At 37.6% G+C, this 20,226-nt stretch overlaps 1 protein-coding gene and 1 non-coding gene across 2 annotated transcripts in view; one reads left to right on the forward strand and one right to left on the reverse strand.

Annotated features, from left to right (window-relative positions):
- The window catches only part of LOC145980563 (carbohydrate sulfotransferase 11), a 63,997-nt gene that overhangs the window by 30,561 nt on the left and 13,210 nt on the right, over nt 1–20,226 (forward strand). Inside the window, exon 2 of the mRNA XM_083113596.1 lies at nt 11,273–11,393. The gene's annotated coding sequence lies outside the window, so the exon portion shown is untranslated. The remainder of the gene's footprint in view (nt 1–11,272; nt 11,394–20,226) is intronic.
- Nucleotides 6,118–6,189, reverse strand: TRNAI-GAU (transfer RNA isoleucine (anticodon GAU)). Its single transcript has one exon. It is a non-coding gene; the product is annotated as a tRNA-Ile (tRNA).

Here is a 20,226-nt window from a genome sequence, read left to right on the forward strand (position 1 = left end):
AGTCACGCAACCCGGTGTTTACGACCGTATAACGGAATAGCGAAACGGAATGAGAAGAAACGCTTTCTGCCAAGAGAATGCCCTGTATATTGGGAAAATTTAGAGAGACAAACATGCGTAAGAACATGCATGTTTTAATAACAAATAAGCAAAGTGTTGCCAAAGGCGGAAAAAAAATATTTGCAAATCGTATGTATTGATGCACAGAACTCACTGAGGTAAATTATCGCAACATTTCACAATACCAACGAACAATTTGGATGGCCATCTAATGAATTTGACAGAAAAAGAACTTTGACGAAGTTTCAAAAACATTGCAGACGGGAATAAATGGGCTGTTCCAAAAATCGATGTTTTCACAATATTACGCAGGACACTGGCAACACTGTTGGTGTCACGTGTCACCAACAGATGTGTTTTACCTCAGGCTATCACACTAAGGCACTTTTAACGACAAAGGAGAAAGTTGGTTATTCTCGAACATATGCAATAAATTACATACACCTTGAAACCCTGAAATGTGGGTATCCCTAATAAATGCATCTCTTACGCGAGAATATGACGATGTTCGGATATATTCATCAACAATAAACACTCTTTTCTGTGTAGAATATGGCATTTTGAAAACACACACACGATGTCAGCATAAGTAGACACAATCTGGAATGCCGTTCGCGACAAACAGCAACCACTTAAGGCACAGAACACATAACAATTGATACATGTTCTTCTGTACCCACATTTCAGGGTTGCAAGGTGTATGTAATTTATTGCATATGTTCGAGAATAACCAACTTTCTCCTTTGTCGTTAAAAGTGCCTTAGTGTGATAGCCTGAGGTGAAACACATCTGTTGGTGACACGTGACACCAACAGTGTTGCCAGTGTCCTGCGTAATATTGTGAAAACATCGATTTTTGGAACAGCCCATTTATTCCCGTCTGTAATGTTTTTGAAACTTCGTCAAAGTTCTTTTTCTGTCAAATTCATTAGATGGCCATCCAAATTGTTCGTTGGTATTGTGAAATGTTGCAATAATTTACCTCAGTGAGTTCTGTGCATCAATACATACGATTTGCAAATATTTTTTTTCCGCCTTTGGCAACACTTTGCTTATTTGTTATTAAAACATGCATGTTCTTACATATGTTTGTCTCTCTAAATTTTCCCAATATACAGGGCATTCTCTTGGCAGAAAGCGTTTCTTCTCATTCCGTTTCGCTATTCCGTTATACGGTCGTAAACACCGGGTTGCGTGACTTTTCGGACACTCCGTACATTCAAAGGTTTTTAATGTTGGTTTGAAGTGCAACAAGAGAGAAGTTCGGTGAGAGGAAAGCCTCCCCGATGGCGCAGTGGTAGGTAGCGTCGTCGCCGTATAATCAATGGATCCCGGGTTCGATACCCGGTCGAGGCACATAGTAATTGATTGATTCAGTTGGTGTTTTAAGTCCATTTTATGCACAGTAAGGCTAATTGGGACTGGATATACAGTTTAAACTGGGATCTGAACCACTATATTCCTCCACCGGGTATCGAACACGGGACTCCTTGATTACAAGGCGTCGACGGTATCACTGCGCCATCGGGGAGGCCTGGAGGCACATAGTGGTTCAGATCCCACTTTAAACTGGAAGTCCAGTCCCGATTAGCCTTTCTGTGCATAAAGTGAACTTATAACCTATATCAAGTGAGGGGTGATTCTTTTCGAATCACCCAAATGTCAACTTCACTTCCGCCGGCTTCTGTGGCGGAGTGGTTAGCACATCGCACTACGACGCCAGGGGTCCCGGGTTGGAATCCCGGCGTGGGTGTTCGTGAGTTTCCATTCATCAATTTCATCATGTCATCACTCATCCCCATCTTCGCAATTAGCCAATAGTGGCAGAAAAGCGAAGTAAAATTAACTAAATCAATCAATAAATCTCTATTATAATGGTGCTTTATAGTTTTATTGACCTCGTGTTATGAGCGAGTACGAAAATATCTCGGCATAGTGTTTCTCTTCAGGTAAACGGTCTGGTCGTGAAGTTGCCTACTCCCAGCTGGAATTTTCCCCATTGCTTCCAAAATATATTTGTCCGTAGTGTTTACTTTTCACCTTGCATCTTAAATGTTGCATTGACTAGTTATTACCGCAGACTATGTGTGACAGGCCATGTCCGAATCGGCAGCCACTACCGCCTAAAGCGCCGTTCTACCCGCGGAATCCCCGTACTGTTGTAGTCCGAATCTGCGACGTTGAAGGACGTAACTATACTGCGTTTGGTAGAACCTGTCCCGTTTCCCGCGCTAGCGATCGCTCGACAGTTTCGGTGCCAATGAGAAACGAGGAAAAAATCGTCTGCTGGGCAGCGAGGAGCGAATGGAAGCCAGAAAAGAGGCGCTTACGTAGACGCTGTTGCGGCGTTGCGTATTTTAATTGGCTGCCTGGCTTTGACTTTCCCCAGCACGGAGAAAGGCCAGCGATCAGCTAGCGCGGGAGCCCGGACAGGTTGTAACAAACGCGGTATAGTGCACGCTTCAACTCACTGTAGCCCTACGTTTTGCAGCCATACAGGTATTGCAAATTTAACGTTGCAGTGGCAACGTTTATTAAATAGAAGATCTAAAACTTAGTGCTACATGGATATATTATCGATAACACTTGCATTTAAATGAAAGGGCAAATAAGGAAATCACGTGACATTTTCAGTTGAAATAGGAGGTGGAAAACATTATGATGTTTGGTTGGCAAACTTCTTTCTGCTTCCGTATTGTGCGCCCACCCAGGGCACGGTCGGTGACGTTCGAACTGGCACCTGGCGGGATAAGTGGCAACTGTATTACTCTGGATCTTTTCGATTCGATCGACTTCAACGGCACAGGACAACGACGTACAGAAAATAATGACTTTATAATATCGCAAGGCTCAAAATCCCGGAGTGCTCCCTCGCCAACTATCTTGTCCCAATAAATTCCCGCACTAAATTTTTTCGGTGAGAGTTTCTGTATTATAACAAAAAATTAGCAATTTAGTTTTGATTTCGCACATTAGGATAGTGCCCCCCCCCCCCTCTCTCTCTCTGAACAAAGCCGTACGGGAAATCGGGCGCCAAGAAAAGAAACGTTGGAAAAAGTTAACGTCGCAACGCCGTGTGAAAGTATTGGCGCCCTATTTAATTAATGTTATTGCCGGTTTGTAATTTTGCTATTTATTGTCACTTTTCTGCAACTCTTGCCTAATCGCCACGCTGAGGATGAGGGATTAGATAAAATTGATGAACGGACATTCACAAAGAACGTCAGTGCCCAGCCCGGGACTCGAACCCGGGAATTTCGATTGCGAGATCGTAAGTCAGCTACTTAAGGTGATCTTACACCGTGGCAAAAATTGAGTATTTTTCTCGACAAGAAGCTTATGGGGTGGGGTAACTTTGGTCACAATTATCTCAAGAACCGGTCAACAGAAACATTTCAAATTTTAGCTAAGCACTGAGAAGGGATGTTTCTAGAGAACCACTTTTTGATATTTTCATTTTCTGCATCAGCATAATCAATTAATTTTCCTCTTGCTTTTTTTTCCACTTTCGTTGTCACGGCAAACCTGCTGCCAGCCAGCAGGCTCACTTCTGGGCCTCATGGTCGCCTGATGGGCTGGTAGAAAGAGAGTTTGAACTAGGGATGGCCAAAAAAAATCCGATATCCGGGTTCGGAAAATATGTTATCTGGATTTCGGAGGCAATCCGGATTTCGGAGCGAGAAGGATTAGGGAGGCAAGACAGGTTTTGGAAGGATAACGGATTACAGAGGGAAAGCGAACCCCCCCCCCCCCCGCGCCACTCATGCATGAGAGCGAGAAAAGTTTGGTCGAAAACAGGTAATCTCAGGAAGCATATGTAATATTCTTTCGGCGTCAGAAAGTGTTTGCGCATTAAACTGAAGAGCGAACTTGTCCAAGCTATCAAAATATCGCTTTTGTGCAACTGCTACGACAGATAAGGAGCCATTGAGCAATGTGGGCATGTTTGGCCGAAATAAAGAACTGTTGTAGCTTTACAATACTGCTGCAACAACACTCATCCCATCCCATTGCTTTTCAGTTAGCCAACTATTCCTCTTTCTCAGTTTGGGATTAGCTGCAAACATATTCAGTAGACTTAGTTACGTGTTATGGAATATATTATTTAAAATAAGCGTGAGCCAGGATGGATCGAATTCGAGATCCGGATTCCATTCAAAATCCGGATTCCTTCCAAAATACAGATGCCTTCTGAAATCCGGATGCCCTCTGAAATCCGTATTGCCTAGGGTTACCAGACGTCCGGTTTTTGCCGGACATGTCCTACATTTTAGCCTTATGTCCAGCTTCCGGGAGGAATTTGAAAAATATCATAAATGTCCTACATTTTAAGTGTCACAAAATATGAATTAGGAAATACATGTTTCAGTTGAACAAAGAGAGATCATGCAAGTTACAAGTCTATGAACTACACTCCCAAACTCAATAGTGAAATTTATTTTTATTCAGTCATTGCCCAAAAATAAAATAAAAGTTTGTTCTGCTACAGGATAAACGGAAAAATGGAAGCAATTGATGAACAAAGTTTTGGGGGCCACATTCGGATGATGCCACTGTTCAATGCTTGAGTGGAATCTTGCCTTGGGGTTTATACTGATGGAACAAGGTGTTTCCCTGTCTTATTCAATATTTTGATTGTAAATTATAGAGAACAAAGTTATTCGGGGTGCCTACCAGTCAAGAAAGTCATGAAAATCAAGAAAAAGTAAAGAAATCAACAAGTCAATATAGAGTCAAGAAATTATACTTGTGGTCAAGAATTTTTGCTATCACAATGACTGATTGGTTGATTTAGTTCATTTTACTTCACTTTTCTGCCCCTTTGATTAATTAATAGACAAAGCAGGTCTAATTCTCTTATTAAATACAGCTTAAGTTTTATACTTAACTGGCCTTTTGGTAGGGTGTTTTCAATAGATAGATATTTATTTTCTTAATTGCTAATTTCCAACTTTACTTAAATAGAGTTCGAATAAATGAAGGTTAAGAAAAACGGAAAAAAGGTCAAGAAAAAGTCAAGAATTTTGGACTTGTTTTTTTGGTAGACATCCTCTTATTGAACTAAAAACTACACAAGATGAAATTTCTAGAACCATTTCAAATTACAGTAATTGTTGAATATTTGAGGACTAATTGTGGTAAACGTTGTAAGTGCCAAAAGTGAAAGAAAGTGTTCAGCCCATACGAACGTTCACACTAGTGCCTTTTTACATGCCATTTGAACTACTTAGAGGACTACCAGCCACTTTTCACGTTTACCACATTATCAAGCATGGCACATTTCACAGTTTAACATGGAAAACTGTGTTTGAATTATTGTGGCACTTACAGGGTTTACCAATTTTAGTCTTCATTTGTTTGCATTACAGGTCATAATACAAATGTTGAGATAGTACTTTAATTACCATCAGCACAAAACACTCATGAGAGAAATATTTTTTTCATAAAGTCTGTGAAAGGTTTGGTACTGGTCACTATAATTTCAAAAGTCTCTCATAAATATATTTCGATTAAACCTTAAATTTTGAGAAAATTTGGCTCCTCTGCGAAGTACCAGTTAAAAGATGTAGTAAAAGTTGCATTGTTTAGTATGATTACAAATTTGGAAATTTTGCATTTAACAATTCGTTAACAAATATTTTTTTTTAACTGACAAGTGTCAAACTTAAATTACTTTTTAACATGTTCTATAGAAATATGTATTATTTATTGTAAATGTTTTGTGTCCTACATTTTGACGTAAAGTCCTACATTTTGGGACGTTATGTCCTACATTTTCCTTATAGCAATCTGGTAACCCTAGTATTGCCTCCGATATCCATATTGCTTCCGAAATCCGGAATCTTCGTTTTTACTATCCGGAATTCGGATTTTTAAAAATCCGGATTTGGCCATCCCTAGTTTGAACACAGTGGGTGGTTTCATCCCAGCATGCAATAGGTTTAGAGGATGAACGAAAACATGTCTTCTGAACTTGTAACGGGCTATCTTTGGAATTATGCACTTGAAATGCTAGAATAAAGTTGCTGAAATGTAGAAATTTTGAGCGAAAAATGCAGGCTCGACCAGGACTCGAACCCGGGTCTCTGGCATATCATGTCATTGCTCTAACCACTGAGCTACCGAGCCAGCCTAGTCTCGCCTGATTTTTCGCTATCGCTGTTTTACCTGCGTGGAATCGCCTCTGCCAGTGCTACCGCAACGGGATCTGTTGCCCTTGAAACACAGTAGACTTTGACGTTGCCTGGTTCCTCCCAGCGTAGAGATGTTAATTATTGTAGATTAGCCACACACAGGAGATGTATTACATAGAAATTTTCAGCGAAAAATGAAGGCCAGGACTCGAACCCGGATCTGAGCCTGCATTTTTCGCTGAAAATTTCTACGTAGTACATCTCCTGTGTGTGCCTAATATACAATTGCTGAAATGTGTTCCGAACTTACAGAAATATTAAGTTGGTTTGGAAAGTATTATTCAACTTACCACGATGATGAAATTATACTTCTAAATCATTAATGGTTCTGGTTGGGGTGTTGTTTGGAATATCTAATATAAATTGATTATGGTGGAACCTAAGAAAGAGATGGTGTAGTTGTTGTTGTGCTGCCACATTGTCATCAAGTGGCTCTAGGTTCAATCCTCAGTAGAGGCACATTGCACCGTGGTTAGGATACCACTTTTAATCTGTAAGTCCAGTCATTGACCTATCTGAATATAAAGTGAACTTAAACCAACTTTGAGTTAAAGAATGAAAATAAACATGTTGTAAATGTTGTTTGTAAATTGAAGCATTTCTCGCTTACATTTTTACACAGCACATCTGTGTGTGCCAAAACATAAGGTAATATTGCAGATCTGTTTTTAAAGGATTGTAACATAGAAAGCTATGATTGGTATGAATTGGGATTTGCATACAATGGAAATATTTTTTTAGGAGTTTTTCAGGAAATCTCAGTATTTCATCTATTATTGTTAGTTCTTCATACACATAAGCAACTAGCAAAAATGTTTCTATAAATTCAATAGCTATGCCAATTAGCTAACTGGAATCACTGTTAACCACTGTTAATGATTAACATTAAGAATATTAGTAAAATTATTGAAAAACAAACTTTGACTAATATTGGTCATAAAACAATCAACTATTATTTCCAAATCCATGCTTTCTTAGTAGTGATGTATTCTGAAAATTTGACCTGGTTTACCACAAAAAATTTTATTTATTGTATGTATTTATTAAACACCCCATCTAGATCAATTAGATACAATAGAAATAAAACACCAATGCTGGCATGCAAGTAAAACAAAAACAGAAGTCTGACAATTTCAAATTTTTCTGCAATTTCTATATTGTTTTCATAAAATTTCCCTTTTTACCTAGGATTGAACCTATATTCCCATTACCAAGGGAAATTTCCATTCATGTAGCAACACTGCCTCTGCCAAGAGTGGCACAGCAAGCTGGAAAATAACATCGTTGAATTGTAATCAATAGGTTCTGGGTTTGATACCCAGTGGAGGCACACTGTGGTTTGTATCCCACGTTAACCAAGCAGGAAGAAACAAGTTAGAAGCTTGTTTTAACAGTTTTCATGTACATTGATGAATTATCCACATATTAAAGCTAATGTACACTCATGCTCATAAATTAAGGATATTAGAGGTTTTGGTGCCCCACGATGCAGCACTGAAAGAAACTAGTTCTGGTAGCACAGACACATGTTAGACACACAAGAAAGACATCCATCCTACCTCTTCGTCCTATCCAGTGTCCCGTCAGATTCTTGGAAAGCCCGCATGCCTCTGTTGTAGTGTGGGTGTGCCCCGTCTTGTTGGTAGAAGAACTCACTGTTTCCATAAAGTTCACGTGTAACTGGAAAAATTGATGTGCGTAGCATTTCCAGATACCTGGTGCCAGTAACTGTACCTTCAAAGAAGAAGGGTCCGGGCAGGAGATTGACTGCCTTGTCGACATGAACGTGAGGATTTTCTGGTGCTCAGTAAACACAATTATGACGATTCACTGTACTGTTTAGTTTGAATCTTCATCACAAACTCTTCATCCTCACCTGCCATATGCTGAAACCATTTGCAGAACTCCATGCAGTGATCAGGATCATCATCATTTAATTCGTGCATTAATCTTGGTACGTATACTTTCCACTTGGCGGCTTTCAGAATGCGTCGTACACTTGCACTGCTAACCCCTGTTTCATGAGCACATGGTGTAGCAGACTTCTGATGCGACGTTGCAAACTTGTCTAAGACCATAGCCAAAGAAGTAGGACTTGTAGCTGTACGAGGTCTTCCTGATTTTCCCTTGTGCACATCACAAATGGTACCATACATCTCAAACTTATCACAAAGCCGTTTAATTGTCAAGCGTGTTGGAGGTTGTGTTGCAAACTCAGCCCCCATGCACATTGAACTTCAGCGACATTTTCAAACTTGAACCACCACTTTAAAATTAGCTTCTGTTCCTCAAACGTCAGGCATGCAGTGGCCATTTTGATTCACTATCATACGTAACGTGTTAGTCAAGAGAGCCATACGGGTACCAACATCTGTTGAGAAAACACCATGCTACGTGTTCCGCAGATAATTCAATGCAACTCTAAAAACAATGCCCAGATACCATTACTTAAAGAGTGTGTACATTTTTTGATGGACTCTGTATATTTATTTTCGGTGTTATCTTTATAAAGATTATGGTGTATACAGAAGCCTGCATTCCATTTCGTCAATACATTTTAACACTTGTAATGTATTTATTGCATAATATATCTCTTTATGAACCTCATACTGACATACGGTGAATGTAGCATTATTAGACTCGCATACAGGGGTCGAATAAATAAAACATGCGGGGTGGGTTAAAAGCATCCACCTAGAATCTTAGATGGTCACACTTGTTCCAAGGTTGATTGATTCACTGGTAGGTTATTTTTCATTGCTTTACTACTGTTAGTTTAATTTTAACGAGCAGTATGCGTGCTAAATTTTTCATTCTGGCGAATGCCCACTCATTCCTTTTGCCAGTTAATTTTGCTGTTGGAAGGACTCCCCAGTACATTCCATTAATCTGGACATGATTTAAGTGATTTAGAACGTTTGTCTGGTGAAAGTTATTTGCCAAGTTTCATTGTTCAATTTCTGTATCTGTGCCCACATGCAGACTTGATTTTTTTTTTTTAACAGAGATGTTAATATTTTTTGTGTATTTGAACTAGATAAAAATGTTTGTAACTGTTCTATGTGTAGCCTGGTAAAAGTTTGTTTTTTTCTCAAATAAATAATGTGCATACTATAACCCAGTGAGCCCTACCCTGTGGCCGAGTGGTTAGCACATCGCGCTGCGATGCCAAGGGTCCCGGGTTCGAATCCCGGTCGGGCTTGGTTGTTTGTGAATGTCCATTCATCAATTTCATCATTTCATCACTCATCCCCATCTTCGCAAATTAGCCAAGAGGCACAAAACTCGAAGTAAAATAAACTAACTCAATCAATATAACCCAGTGACGTGCGGTGACGTCGATACTTGGGGTAGCAATCAGTGGTGTGCTCAAGGGGGTAGGGTTGGTGTGGGTCATACCCCTCCCCCTATAGGACACAATATTCCTAAAAATAGAACGTCAATAACAGGAAAAGATTGCAAAATGATGAATCAGTACTAAAAAAATGTACAAGTAACCTCCACCCCATTCGAAAATAAAAAAGATTTGATTTGACTACTAAGCCAGAGATCCTGGGTTCGAATCTCAGCTTGACCATGGGTATTCTTTGAGTGTGTCCCTTCATTAATTATATTGTATCATCTTCGCGATTAGCCAAAAGTGGCGGAGAAGCGAAGTAAAATAAACCAAATCAAGCAAGCAAACAACGATTTGACTTGATTGTTGTTACTTAGCGCCGCTTTTTTCTCATATTTGGTTAATTGCGAAGATGATACGATAAATTAATGAAGGGAGAAACACAAATAACACCCAGGCCCAGGTCTGGGTTCGAACCTGGAACTCCTGGTGTTGTAGCACGCTGTGATAACCACTCCCCATGGTTGATTTAGTGTTTTAAGTCCACTTTATGCACAGAAACAAAATAGGTAACAAAACACACTTTTTTGTAGTTTCTTCAATAATATCCATTTGGCTTCTTGAGTTCTGAGATACATTTTTCATTTCAAATTATTTCATTCTTCACTGCAGTACAATACAGGAACAAGAATGCGCGCTCATCACAGGTTCGAATCCCAGCCTGGATTGTTCGAGGTCCCTTCATCAATGTCATCATATCATCACTCATCCTCATTTTCGCGATAACCAAATGTGGCAGAAAAGCAAAGTAAAATAAACCAAACCAACGACAATATGAACGTGCGTTCTCTTGCCCAAATAAATATATCCGTTGGAGGCCAAGAGATTAGTATATTTAAATAAAACACTACTAAAACGAGAGCAAGAGAGAGCCTGAGCAAATATTTGTAATTTAATCATTATATATTCCATATTTGGAAAAAAAGTAAAGAAAGCATAACATTATTGTCTGAACATAACACGTTCCCATTTCATAAATAATAAAAGTACATCCCATAAGGTTCTGTAAATATAGAGAACATACGTAAGTACTGCAGAAAATTTTCCCTTGAGTTCTTTAGAGGATTTACAAAGAATCAAGGGAAACAAATTCCCTATCTGTCGTATAGGTGATAGACTGAAGGACCTGAAACCACGGGCTTTCAACCATTGCAGCGGGGGCGAGGGGACAAGGGAGGTAGAGGCAGAAATCTTCCCTTTTCCTTCGGAAACCCGTTTCTACCTGGAACTGTGAGGCAGAAGAAGAGCGAGCTAGGCCAGTTTTGCCCACGGATCACATCGAGGGACGAGAAGCGCGTGGAAAAGAAAGTGTTGCATATGAACTGTGGCTTTAACAAGACAATAAATATTGTGATTTGAAAATAATTATAGATGAGATTGATTAATCTATCTCTGCTAGACTAGCTACTCCTCAGTGCACGTCACTGCTATAACCTTTCATTTCTTACAGGGTCTCACTTGCCCCACTCTCCCCTATATGAAAAATGTTGGTTTACCAGCAGTATTCATGGTAACATGGAGAATAAGCTACTGTGTCTTAGTGTAAACTAATATTTTTTTCTTGATTTACAGCATATGCTAGTGAAATCCATTTATTGATAATATTCTTTGTTTATTTCAGGACATACAAGCATGAAAATTTCTATTCCTGAAACCTTTCAGAAGAAAGAAACATTACAAGTGAAGCACTTGTATGATCACATATGGAAAACAGTTCTTTGGATTTTACATTAAATGAACAAGTAAGTCTTATTAGTACTGTAGTAGTATTAGTATTATTGTTTAGCATTACATTTACACATTTAGAATATGTATTGGAAACATGTAAGATTTTTGCAGGTTGGTATCATTGATTTCACAAAGTGTTAAATCTATGTGCACTCAAGTGCTATTTGAAAAAAAATATTATTAATAAGACTAGTATTAATAAAAACCTCACGTGAAAAAAAACTTTAAGATATTATCCCAAGAAACACTAAATTGCAAAGATCATAATCAAGCTTGTGGTGTTGAATCAATGCACTATGTAATAAGACAATGATGGGAAAGGAGACAACATTGTGTGAAATTTAATATTGATTCAATTACATTGCATCTACAATAATTATATGGTACTAAGTCAGTGTTTACAAAACACACCAAATGGACAAGAAATGAAAACAACCATCTTCACAAAATAAATCTTCATAGCATGATAATCAGTTTTTTAATGACGTTGAACAAAGTAGCTGGATCAATAGTGTTCATCACAGAAAAACTATGTATGCACCTGTGGATATGATGCTAAATTATTCTGTTAGTGAGAACTGAAAGCATAATTTTGGAAGAGGACCATATTTACTTTTCTGTATGTGTATATTGTGGAATCTCAATTATATGTTTTCCAGAAGACTGTGGATAAAAACCATATAATGTGGAAAAATTATTATCCAGGAAAATTTTATAATTTCACTGGACCTGAAAGTTAATTGCATAGAAGAGATGAATGTAAAATCTGCAATCATAAAATTGGGTTTTACCGATTCACTGTAACATTCTTGGAAGTGTGATATAATATTCAAACTGGTGTAGCAAGTTTTTAATTTTGGGCACAATTTTCATAAACAATAGAATATGAAATGCAAGTTTGAAACTGGATGACATTTGGGGCTCCAAGTCGGAGGCACAACCACGAATTTTTGTCTGGGGGGGAAAGTACCAGGATAAATGTACCAATAATAATAATAATAATAGTAATAATAATAACAATAATTTTAATAATAATAATGTTAATAATATTATTATTATAACATTATTATTATTATTATTATTATTATTATTATTATTGATTTGCTTTGCTTTACTTTACTTCACTTCTTGTGCCACCTTTGGCTAATTTGCGAAGATGGGGATGAGTGATGAAATTGATGAATGGACACTCACAAATATCCATGCTCAAGCCGGGATTCAAACCTGGGACCAACATTATTATTAATATTATATTATTAGTAGTAGTAGTTGTATCAAAGATGTTATTACCCTCATAAATTATGCAAATAGGGGATAGAAGTTGGTGCTATAGCAATTGTATTCAAACAAACGATTTGAATTATTTTTTCAACACGTTCAATTTCACATTAATAATAGAAAACAAGCACACAAACTATTTTTGAAAGACAGAAAATGCTAGATAAATACTTTCCAAATATTATTCTTTTTTACATTAACATGTATAACTATCACGCACGATATATGTTTCACACATATGCAACATGGAGCAACATGGACACTAAATTGTGTATGTATTCAAAGTTTCTTTAATACACATTTTATTTGATTGATTTGGTGTTTTAAGCCCACTTTATGCACAGTAAGCCTAATTGGGACTGGATCTACAGTTTAAAGTGGGATCCGAACCACTACGAGCCTCCACTGGGTATTGAACCCGGGATCCCTTGATTACAAGGCGACGACACATTTTTATTTGAGAAATCCTGAATACAGAGAGAATTCATTTTATATCAGGATATCAACAGAGAGAAAAATAGAAATTAACAAACAAATTGCTCACAGGACAGCAGCGCCAGAGAGACTTTCTCATCTTTGCTGAGCAGTAGGTAAAACCACAAAAGTTATAAAGACATTCTTAAAAGTTAAAAAGACATTCTTAAAAGAATGTTGTTTCAAGAATGTCTTCTTACTTTTGTGGTTTTACCTAGGGATGGTAGTGTAGTATGGAATTTTTAACAGGTTTGGGAAAGCTTTTAGGATTCCTTTTGTACCATAGTTATTCCTATATCCTTTATTCTTGTTTTTAATTCAATTTGATGTGGCTATGAGGCGATCTCGCTAGTCAAGAAGGAACTTGATGAAGGGAACAGTTGCTTCCTGAAATGTTGTTTGGAAATTTTGTATACTCACTAATCGAAGTAAAATAAGTTTAGTATTTTTTAAATATTTTCTTTTTAAATATTTTTTGGAATACTTATTATTCTGTAATTGTGAGTAATTTGCACAAACATAAGGTATGAGTTCAACAATTACTAGAGTATAACAAATATTAAATACTCTTCAGCTGCTTGATGCATGCCTTTCTGAAAGCCTGCTTAGAAAGATGGAAGCCTGGAGGATCATTTAGTGTATTGTACCTTGTTTGTAGCCTAGAGAAATGACCTTTGTTCTAGGGATAGCCTTGATTCTTTTGCGTAAAAGAAGTTGTTGCATTTGCTGTTGGTACGTTGGATCTGGATGCGAAGGTATGGCAAGAGTTCATTATCAACATATATTATTTAAATACATTGCACAACCAATTCATCCATTTCACAAAATTTATGGATCCAATATTTTTGCAGGCTGTAATCAATATTGATTTAATAGGATGCAAATAATTTCATAGGACGCCAATGCATTCTCTCTTTTACAACTTTTGTGCCTCCCCGATGGTGTAGTGTTAACATTGTCACCTTGTGATCAAGGGGTCCCAGGTTTGATACCCGGTGGAGGCACATGACACTGTGGTTTGGATCTCACTTTAAACAGTAGGTCCAGTCCCGATGAGCCTTTTTGTGCATAAAGTGGACTTAAAACCAAAAATCAAGCAATCAATCATACAACTTATTTTCATTTAGATCGTTCGGTGCTCAGGGCCGAACGCAGAAAAGCAAGCATTGTGAGCGAAGCGAAGCGAGCAAGAAAATTTTATGAAAAGTACTTTTATTTGCGTAAGATTTGAAGTTGTGAGCGATAATTTCCCCCTGCAGGCACACTTATCCATCAATGTTTGATCCCCCCTAGAACCCATTTCAGTCCAAGGTTGGGGGGGGGGCAATGCCTCCCCCCTGTGGTTGCACCACTGATCCAAGTCAAGATGAACTGAGAACTTATGGGACAGTCTACAAAATTTCAAAGATTTAATCAAAATAGTTTCATTGGATCTCTAATATGAATAGGTCACTAAGTTGTAAACTATGTGAGGGAAGATTCTATTCATATGAAAATTGAAGAAATGCTCACTTCTTGAGTACCTGCTCTGCTGCAGTTGGGGTATGTGGTATGACCAGCCACTCATTTTTATTAATAAGACTTAATGGTGAATTGTATTATATGTTTTTTGGTAAATTGTTGCTCACAGACTATTTGCATTCAATTTTGTATGTGTGCAATGACTTTCAGTTTTGATTTGTAGGATGTAATCTCTATATAAGTGGAAGCTTTAGAAACAGTGCCAACAGTTGAGGACATGCCAGTTTTCATGCAGCTGTACTGATTTTATGGCCTGATGTATACAAAATGAGAGTTTATAAAGATGCCTAAAATTAAAATTAAATGTTGGTAATTAAAGGCATCTCATCTTCATAAACAAGACAATGTGGAATTTCCTTGCTTTCTTAAACTACATTTGTTACTGGTTTGTAGAAGAAAAGAGTTGGTACAAACCAGGCAAGATGTTTTCATAGTACTTGTGGAAATGCAAGGTAAATATTTTTCACATGAATGTTGTGTGAAAAGTGAGGTTTAAGGTATCATCTTAGTTTCAGTTAGTATGGGTATTTATGTGCAATTATTGAAAATAAATGGAAATTTTCAGTAGAGAATATTATTACAAATGTCATTTTATGAAACAGTGCCATGCTGGTCTACTTGGTAGGTTGTCTTGACTGCCACGTGGAAGATCCTGGTTTGTTTCCTGAAGTGGGTTCAGAATTTTTACAACCTTCTTCCTGTATAAAGTGTGTATATGGTTCACTTAGTGGCCAGAACATGGTGCTGATCACATCCATACAGTGGCCAAGATGAATGTGTGGGGTCCAACCTCCACATTCCTCTATGTGCCTTCATGATATGTTGCAATGAGCATGGTGATTTTTACCTTTCACCATATTATGAGAAATAATAATTCATAATAATTTTATATTTGTAAACAAGCATAATTTATTTATTAATACAGGGTGATGCAAAACAACTTCAACAATGCTTGGGTGCTGGTAGATATCATAAAAACAAGTAACTTTTCCTGAGAGGTAAAGGGGGTGGAGTTTGGTGCTGATCACATCATCTCCAAAATGGCAGAGATCGAGAATATGTGGGGCCTTTCCCCACATCTCCTAAATGTGCCTTCATGGAACGGTGCTATATTCATGAGGAACTTTACCTTAACTTTTTAGTGCTAGTGTTATTGCTAATCAAGTTTGTCATGTATAGGAGGAAAAGAAAATTGTTTTATTGTTTTGGTTTAATTTACTTCGCTTTTCTGCCACTTTTGGCTAATCACGAATATGAGGGTGAGTGATGATATGATGACATTGATGAAGGGACACTCAAAATAACACCCATGGCCAGGCCGGGATTTGAACCCTGGACCCCTGGCATCATAGCATGCTGTGCTAACCACCCTGCCACAATAGCTGGCTACTGAAAAGAAAATAATTGTAATGGCAACACAAGACAACAAAAAGCACCACAGAGGAATATCCTTGAGCTACCTCATTGACAGAGCACTTTTAGTGATAGACACACGATCTCACTACCAAAATTTCCGGATATGAGTTCCGGCCTGGAAAAAGGTGTCACTGGATAATTCATCCTCGTAGTTGCAATTTGCCTGAAAGGGCAGAAAAATGACAAAGTGAGAAAAATAGAAATTCACAAGTATTATCCTGGAAATTGATCCAGATGTCAGAATCTTGCTAGTCTGCTGAAACAACGTTGTTTCCAGGGTGAACTAAAAGTTAACATTTCAGGACTTTCCAAATGTACTCTTACATTCCAATGTTGGTATCAAGTTGAAATAATGAATGAAAAATATGTACAATTTATGACATGTACTCAATGGTTTCCTTTTGCTTGATAATTTTTTTTCATTCGATGATAAGAACTAGAAGCAAAGAAACACAATGAGGAAACTAATTCCCACATGTGAAAAGAACATGAATGACAACGATCTCTCTTTATGAATCAATGTCAATCGATTTTGTGAAGTGCTGAATAAACTCATACGGGCACCGTACTCACTGTAGTTTCTCTTGAATTTCAGTCAGCCTATTCTTTCTCTTGGTCAGTTTATAAATACTGAAAATGCTTCTAAAACATGGCAAGTACCATTAATCTTTTGGATTTTGCTCAGGTAAGACTTTCAACTTTTTTTAAGTCATCTCTTGACAAGAGACACTAGTGGCAACCCTGCCAGGCACCCTTGGAAGTTAGATCAGGGCGATCGTTTGCTGTGTTGGGTTGCATACATACAGGTGAGATTTTAAGCACTTTTGAGGTAATGTTTGTAAGGAAAAGTTATTTGTTACTATGATATCTACCAGCACCCAAGCATTGTTGAAGTTGTTTTGCGACACACTGTAAATTGAGTTCGCTTATGGAAATTCCCATTACTTTTTTTAACAAAAATGTGAGTACAATATATGTTTTTGAATGTTTTTTTAAAATTTTCTTTCTTAGGTGTATCTTTAAATCTGAATGATAAACATGCCATTGTAAAATTTGCACTCTTGCTAGCCAAGTTTTAAAATCTGCAGGGATATGTTGAGCTGGCCATATATTAGAATGTATTGCATAGTTATTCATGCTGTTACCAGTTGAGCCTTCTTTAGGAAGGCCTCTCTGACAAGAATTAATTACTTTTAATCCAATCTTGTATTAATTAATAAATTAAATGTTTTAAGATCACATTTCGTAGCTTATCTCAGTTGGATTCATGGCTTTCTTAGCCTGTACTCATCTCTCTAAGTTGTTCATATATATATATATATATATATATATGGATAAAAGCAAGGAGGGCCAAAAGGGCTAAGTAAAAATCAAATAAGGTAAAAGGAAACACTCACCGGACAGTAGGAAAATTCAAAATTTTCGCTAATTTATAGCATCATCGGTGTGAGAAGAAAATTTTGAATTTTCCTACTGTCCGGTGAGTGTTTCCTTTTACCTTATTTGATTTTTATATATATATATATATATATATATATATATATATATATATATATAAAATATATAATATCTTATTTATCATGTATGCTATGAAATACTGGCCTCCATGGTGGAGTGGTTAGCGTAATATGCTATAAACAAAGAGATTATTGGTTTGTAAGTAATTTCATTTGTCCCTTAATTAGCATTATTCATCTTTATTCTTGATTAATCCAAGACTTAGAAAATGACAAAAAAATAGAAATAGAAGTTTTCTGTGAAATACAAATGAAATTTTTACAAACAGTATTTTCATAAATAATCAGTGGTTCCGCATGTACATAGTTTTTTTTTATTTTTCATTTAACTATGAAAATACTGCTGTTGACAGAAATTATGGCTATCACTCCTTCTTGGTGCTGATGCTTTCTGAATTGGTTTAGTTTCAGTGAATTCCTATTACACTCCATTGTGACATAAGTTTTTTTTAATTTGCCATAGGCACATGTGACTGTATATCAAACATTAATAGAGTTCCAATTTTTATGTGGCACTAATATACAGGGTTTTTGTAAATTATTGTCGGGGTTACAAACAAGCACTGTATTTTACGTAATAAAGATAGATACATGCAATTTTTTGCAAAATGTTAGAAAACTCTCCAAGTTTTTATGACAAAGTCACAAATGTTCCATGTGCTCGCCTCGCGATATCCTGCAGATATCTAAGCGATAGTCCATTTCCTGCCACACTCGGGATAGCATATCACATGTAACACTGTTGATGGAATTTGTTATGCGTGTTTTCAGTTCCTCAATGGTAGTGGGTAATGGAGAATAGTAAACGGTATCTTTTACATGTCCCCAGAGAAAAAATCGCAAGGAAAAAGGTCAGAGGAATGAGGCGGCCATGATACAAGATTTTCATCCTCATCACTCCCACGCCCAATCCAATGTTGTGGTAATTTTCTGTTGAGCAATGATTGCACTTCACAGTGGAAGTGAGGTGGGGCCCCATCCAATTGCATGATGAAGTTCTTAGAATCTTCTTCCACTGGAGGAAATAGCCACTCAATCAACATATCCAGGAATGTCAATCCTGCAACTGTTTTCTCCATGAAGAAGAATGGACCGTACACCTTTTCTCGTGACACAGCACAAAAAACATTCACTTTAGGCAAGTCCCAAACCAACTCAACAAACTGATGAGGATTTTCCATTCCCCATATGCGCACATTGTGTGTATTTACTTTTCCACTTACGTGGAATGTCACCTCATCAGTGGAAATTATATTCTCGATGACATTGTCATCGTCAGCCATGAGATTTTGAATATGTCGCTGTTGAACGTTTCCCATACACAATGGTCGTTACGTGTTAGCTTTTGATGCAGACTTAGGCAGTATGGTTTCATGTTTAGCCATTTTTGTACAGGGAGGTTATTTCAGTCGTTCACCGCCAGAGTGACGGCCGTTCGGCGGACTCTTCATGCAACAGGTCCCGGCAAATTGCATTACAGGAAGTCCGTAACAGAAACCGCTTGTTTTCTAATGTTTCCACTTTTCACAATTACAGTTACAATTACAATTGAAATAAGCACGTAACTTGTCGCAAGGATGCTGGAAAAGGTGCCCTCCCAAATACAAATATTTCTGGCACCTTATTTCTGACATCTAATCTTAGATTAGACATCGCTACTTTATCCTCAGTTGCCGCGACAGCGCCGGCAGCTTATCGGGGGTTGGGGGAGTTGTCAGCCGCGAGAGGGTGCTTCATACTGCACGTGTCGACAGTGATGCCAGCCGTAGGGACATGTCCCTACGCATAGGGACTTTTCACTAAATTTCGCCCGCGTAGGGACGTAGGGACAGAATTTGCCAAATGAGAAAAAACGTAGGTACTTTTTTAAATCTTGAAAAATGACATTTTATGAATTAGTTTATCTGGATACTTTAGCGAGGAGGAGAAAAAAGAACTAACTAACAAATCTCCATCAGAATTTTGGAACATGTTATCGGTTACAAAAAACTTTCAAGGCAAGTTCTTTTTTGAAAACATTTCCACTCTCGCGAAAATAGTGCTAACATTGCCACATTCTAACACGGAAACGAAGAGAATATTTTCAATGTTAAGTGATACAAAAACAAAAAAGGGAAATAAAATGGGACCAAAATTGTTAAAGACTGCAGGAAATACAGCATATATCACCAACCAACATCTATCTCTTCACAGCAGCAACATGTATGACTTCAAATAAAATAATCAACAGTAAACGACTCAACGTTATTCATTAGGGGTGTGCGGGATCCCGAAAGGTCAGGACCGGGATCGGGAAAAAAATCCTGTCCCAATCCCGACTTCGGGAAATGACTTCCCGACTTTTCGGGATCCCGAATAGTCGGGGAAATACCGAATGGTCACTTTAAGAAGTCGTTAATTCTCGGCGTTTTCTGCATTGTAAGTTTCTGGAACTTATCAAAAATTGTAAGTTTTTATTCTGGAAATGCAAAAACAATCACTTAAGTGAAAATGACTTGTAGAATTCGAGATTTCCAGTGCTTCGGGAAATTTCGAACATTTCCCGTCCCGAAAATTTTCCGACTTGGTCGGGAAATTGCAAATTTTTCAGTCCCGAATGTCGGGATTTTAAAAAAATTACCGTCCCGATCCCGTCCCGACC

This window comes from Lepisma saccharinum, chromosome 2 (assembly GCF_977018435.1).
Source record: "Lepisma saccharinum chromosome 2, izLepSacc3.1, whole genome shotgun sequence".
Lineage (NCBI taxonomy): Eukaryota > Metazoa > Arthropoda > Insecta > Zygentoma > Lepismatidae > Lepisma > Lepisma saccharinum.